Source organism: Elephantulus edwardii, unplaced genomic scaffold, assembly GCF_000299155.1.
Source record: "Elephantulus edwardii isolate Elephantulus edwardi_28Jun2011 unplaced genomic scaffold, EleEdw1.0 scaffold00437, whole genome shotgun sequence".
In the NCBI taxonomy this organism is placed as follows: Eukaryota; Metazoa; Chordata; class Mammalia; order Macroscelidea; family Macroscelididae; genus Elephantulus; species Elephantulus edwardii.
In genome coordinates, this window is record NW_006400187.1 from 152,314 (window position 1) to 157,395 (window position 5,082).

At 38.5% G+C, this 5,082-nt stretch overlaps 1 protein-coding gene across 1 annotated transcript in view; it reads right to left on the bottom strand.

The window, feature by feature from the left end:
• Window positions 1-5,082, bottom strand: part of SPAG17 (sperm associated antigen 17) — a 395,169-nt gene that overhangs the window by 142,820 nt on the left and 247,267 nt on the right. The gene's annotated exons all lie outside the window — the stretch shown is intronic.

The window sequence follows — 5,082 nt, forward strand, 5'->3', positions numbered from 1 at the left end:
TGGAGGGACGTTGCAGGAGAGGAAGGCCCTCTATGAGGTGGATTGATTCAGTGGCTGGGATAATTGGGATGGGAGTGTCTGAGACAGTGCGATTGGCACAGGACAGAGTGGAGTTTAGGGCTGTTGTACATAGGGTCGCTATGAGTCGCAGGCGACTCAAGGGCACATAACAACAACAACAACATATTGATAGGTCATGGTTTTTTATCTAATCTGCTACTCTTTTAATCTTCACCTCACTGGTGCATTTTAACAGCTCAAGTTCAGTATAATTATAGAGAAGCAAGGTTTTATTGCTTTTATTTTATGTTGTGGCTGGTTGCTTGGATCCATCCACCTTTCTGTGGTTGTTTTCATAAGAAGGACTTAACTTTATTATTGTCTTGCAACATTCGTCTTGTTTTCATGAACTTCCTTGTTTTTTTGTTGTTGCTGTTAGGTGCCGTTGAGTTGAATATGACTCATTTAGACCCTAGGAACATCAGATCTTAACTTTGCTCTATTCTGTGCCATCTTCATCATCTTCAACACACTTGAACCCTTTGCTTTAGTCACTGTGTCAATACATCTTGCTGAGGAACTTCCTCTCTTTCACTGACTCTCTCCCTTTCCAGGCATAATGTTTCATTTCAAGGACATGCCCAGAGTATATGAGATCAAGTGTGCCATCCTTGCCTCTAAGTAGCACTCTGGTTGCACTTTCACCAATTACATTAGTTTCTGCTTTTCTGAGGATGTCTTGATCTCTCTGTCATATTATGGACAATTTTGCTGGGTACAGTAGTTGTAACTCTGCCCTCTCCTGTGCCATCCTCACCATCTCTAAAACACTCAAGCTTGTTGCTGAAGTCACCATGTCAATCCATCTCATTGAGAGTCTTCCCCTCCTTTGCAGACCCTACATCTTTCCAAGCATGATATTCCTCTCCAATGAATAGCCTCGCTCAATTACAAGTCTGTAGAATGAAAGATGAAACTCTGCCTCCAAGGAGCATTCTGGCTATACTTTCTCCAAGATATATCTAGGTTTCCGTATTTCCCTTCCTTTCTTATTCTTCCTTTTGTGGTTCAGTGCTGAGAGCTCTATCTTCTGTTTCCCTGAATCTGCGTTCCATCACTATAATTCTGTTATCTGTCCCTCCAACGTGCTGATAGCTTCTGAGATGTTGATCTTATTATTCTGGATTGCTCTTTTTTGTTTTGCTATGGTTTCTAATGCTTCATTGGTTTTATCATCTTTGTCTTGCATTGCTTTTAAAAGTTCCCCTAGGGTTTTGCTTATAGCTTCTTCTCAATCTCACTTTTTCTTTCATCCAGTGAAAACACTGGTCATTTTTCTTTTGGATTCTGTGTCAAGCTTTAACAGGCTTTCCTCCTCCAGGATATCCATTGATTGATTCTGTGCTTGAACATTTTTCTGGATTGAAATCTTCCTTTGGTTTTGTGTGGGGCTTGAAGTAGTTTGCTTCTTACATGTCATTGTTTTGCTAGAGCTTTTCTTGCCTGGAGTCCTCTCTGGTCCGAGATTTGGAAATTTTCTTTGCCTGAGATCCTCACTGTCCCAGTGGCTAGTAGGACAACTCACCCTGCCTAAAGTCTTCTCTGGTCCCAGGGTGGCAAGGAGACTCATTCCGAGGTGATAAACCTTAAAGATGTAATCTACTCATTTTACTGGGAATCAGGGGGTGAATTTGAATTGCCAATCTTTGCTTAGCAGGCCAATGCTTAAATATGTCATCAGTTCTTCTGTAGAGATATGTTGACAAAAATTTTGCAGAAAAAATAAATTAATTCAGGTGGCAGAATGAGAAGTCAGAGAAGCCTTGGTTGCTGCTAACCACAGTGAGTAACTGCTCTGTCCTGAGGCACTGCCCAACTCCAGATTTCTTGCTTCAGGAGAAAAACAGCCTCCTTATTAATTTAACCACTGAAGTCAGGTTTCCATTAATATAATGAAACACAATTCCTAGCTGACACATAAAATGATTGAAACTTATATCTATAAATTCTTACATAAAGGAGGAATGTCCAATAATATTAATATTAGGCACAGTTAAATTCAAGATGAAAAGCATTAAAGGGAACACAGAGGACTTTCTTACTGATAAAAGTTACAATCCATTAAGAAAGATGTATCTAAAAACAGATTTTAACTAAATTGACACACACATACAAATGCTATATATGAAGAACTAGTAGATAAAAGAAATAGATAAATCTATAATCATAAAGACATTAATACATCTCCCTCAGAAACTGACATTTATCATGAGAATACTGTGTTTAATTTCATGCCAATAGACTAGAAAATCTAGATGTCATGCATGATTCCCTAAGAAAATATAAATTACTAAAATAAGTTCAAGAAGTAGAAATCCTGAATAAAAGATTACCCTGAGAAGAAATGAAAGGATGTCAATCAATGATCTATTCCTCATCCCTTCACACCACCATCTCTTCCTCTGGGTCCTGCTGTCCAGCCCCTCAGGAAGCCACTAACTCTAAATGGTTTTCCATGTGAAATATATCATCCTACTAAAAATAGACAGCACACTGTATTATGTAAGCCATTTTATATATGAATTTGGTATTACAAATGGACCTGGGAAAATGATCTTGTTTAAATTCTGACAGTATAATTTTTTGGCAAGTATAAAGTTAAGTTCAAAATCAAGAAAAAAAGATTCTCACCAGAGGGCTAATTGGCAGCATCATTATGGATTGTGAAGAGATACAGTTTTCATTTGCTTGGCTCCATAATCAACACTCTTGGTACCAGCAGCCAGGAAATCAAGAGACAAATTGCATTGGGAAAGTTAGCTGTCAGGTACCTCTTCAGAGTATTGAAGAACAATGATGTCAGTCTGGAAACTAAGGTGCACCTGATCCATTCCATAGTCTTTGCAATTGCTTGCTATGCATCAGAGAGCTGGACAATGACTACAGATGATAGAAAGAGAATTGATGCCTTTGTGCTGTGGTGCTGGAGAAGAGTATTGAATATATTATGGACTACTAGGAGAACAAAGAGGTTCATTCTGAAGAAGGTAAAACCAGGCTGCTCCTTGGAAGCAAGGATTCTGAAGCTTCATCTGACATACTTTTGACATGTTATAAGGAGGGAACAGTCCTTGGAGAGGGAGATCATGCTTGGAAAGGTGGAGGGGCAGTGTAGGAGAGGAACACCCTCAATGAGATGGATTGATTCAGTCACTGGGGCAATGGGGTAGATGTGTCAGTGACAATGTTTGGCACAGGCTACAGCAAGGTCTAGGGCTCTTGTACATATGGTCCCTATGATTTGCAAGTGACTCAACAGCACATAACAACAACAACAACAACAACATAGAGTTAAGTGTGGATATTTTTATTGTCTTGTACACTCTGAAATCCCATATTTATGGAATTGCACTTTGATGAGAAAGCTGAGGGAAGGCGTGCAGGCTGTGGCACATGCTCCTTGATGAGAAACAGAGGCTTTGCTTTCATTTGTACTGTTTTTATCTTGGTGCTCATCTTGGGAGCCATAAACAGTAAGTGTGGATAAAGGACGTGAAATTTCAACTTTTCTGTAATTGTTTGTTAAAATCACACCAAGAAAAAATAAAAAAAGAAAAGATATTGTATACAGGAATAGCTGTGTAGTCATCTATTGAGATGATGAACATTGTCATGCTGTATTTCCTACCTGCTTTATGGAAGATTCCTGGTGGTATATAGTGTTTAATGTACACTGATGCTATGGGAAAGCTGACAGTTTGAATCCACTATCTGCTGTATGGGAGACAGATGAACAGCCTCCTCCTGTAAAGATTCACCGCCTCAGAATCTGACACAGAGCCATTATGCTTCAGAACCAACTTGTGACAGAGGGCTTTTTCTTTTATAATGAGCCTTGATGTCACCATGGTTAAGCAGTAAACTGGGACCAACGTAGTGTGGATCCACCGGCTTCTTTGTGGACAAAAGATGTGGTAGTCTATTTCTCTAATGATTACAGCCTTGGAAACCCTATTGGACAGTACTGTTTTGTGAATTGGAATGGACATCTATTATTTTCTATAAAACTAAGTAAATACAGTATTGGACAAAAGCCAATTTATTAAAAGAGCCTATTGCATTTTGTAAATATACTTGTCAACGTCAATCTGTAATTTCCCTGTATTAAATTATATAAACAAAGCTAAATTTTGAAAAAGTACAAATTATTTTTAATAAAAAAATGATAAAACAAAACAAAATTGTTACTTCATTCCATGAAGCGAACATTATCCCTACGAAGCTCTAGTGGCCCTAGTGGGTCAGGAGTTGTACTGCTAACTCAAAGAAATCCACTTCAAATCTACCAACTGCTCTAAGGAAGGAAGATGGGCAATTTCTTCTAGTGCCATTTTCAGTCTCTGAAAACCTACAAGAGAGGTTAGCTATATGTCCTCTTTGACTAGACAGTACATAACAACTATAGCATAGTACCAATCTATTTCTTAGAGATGCATCTTTTACGAATAGCTGTGTTGTTGTTGTGTACCACAGAGTTGGAACAGACATACAGCTAACCTACAGTGAGGTTTCAGAGGTAATTATTAATCACACAGGAGATTTCCCATCCTTCTCCGGTGGAGCTGCTAGTGGCCTTGAACAGTGTGCTTACAGGATTGCAGTGCAGCTTCTTGCCAGTAGGCCACCAGAGCTCATGAGTTACAATTAAAATATATGTTATAAATTAGTTCATCAAGAGATGATATTTTATAGATAGAAATATCTATTTTATAAGTGTGTAAAATCCATACAAGCGAATACCCTGGTTTTTATTATTTTTTTGATAGAGTGAAATAAAATGCAGCTAAAATTCTAAGTTATTTATGAAATGAGGTATGGGAAAACGTAAAGGTTTCCTTTGGTGAATGTGGTTTTATTTTTCTAGGTAACCTATAGTTTTTATTTCTGTTTTAAATGTTGTTGTTGTTATGTGCCGTCGAGTCGTTTCCGACTCATAGCGACCCTATGCACAACAGCTCAAAACCCTGCTCTATCCTGCACCAACCGCACTGCCTCTGACACACCCATCCCAATTATCCCAGT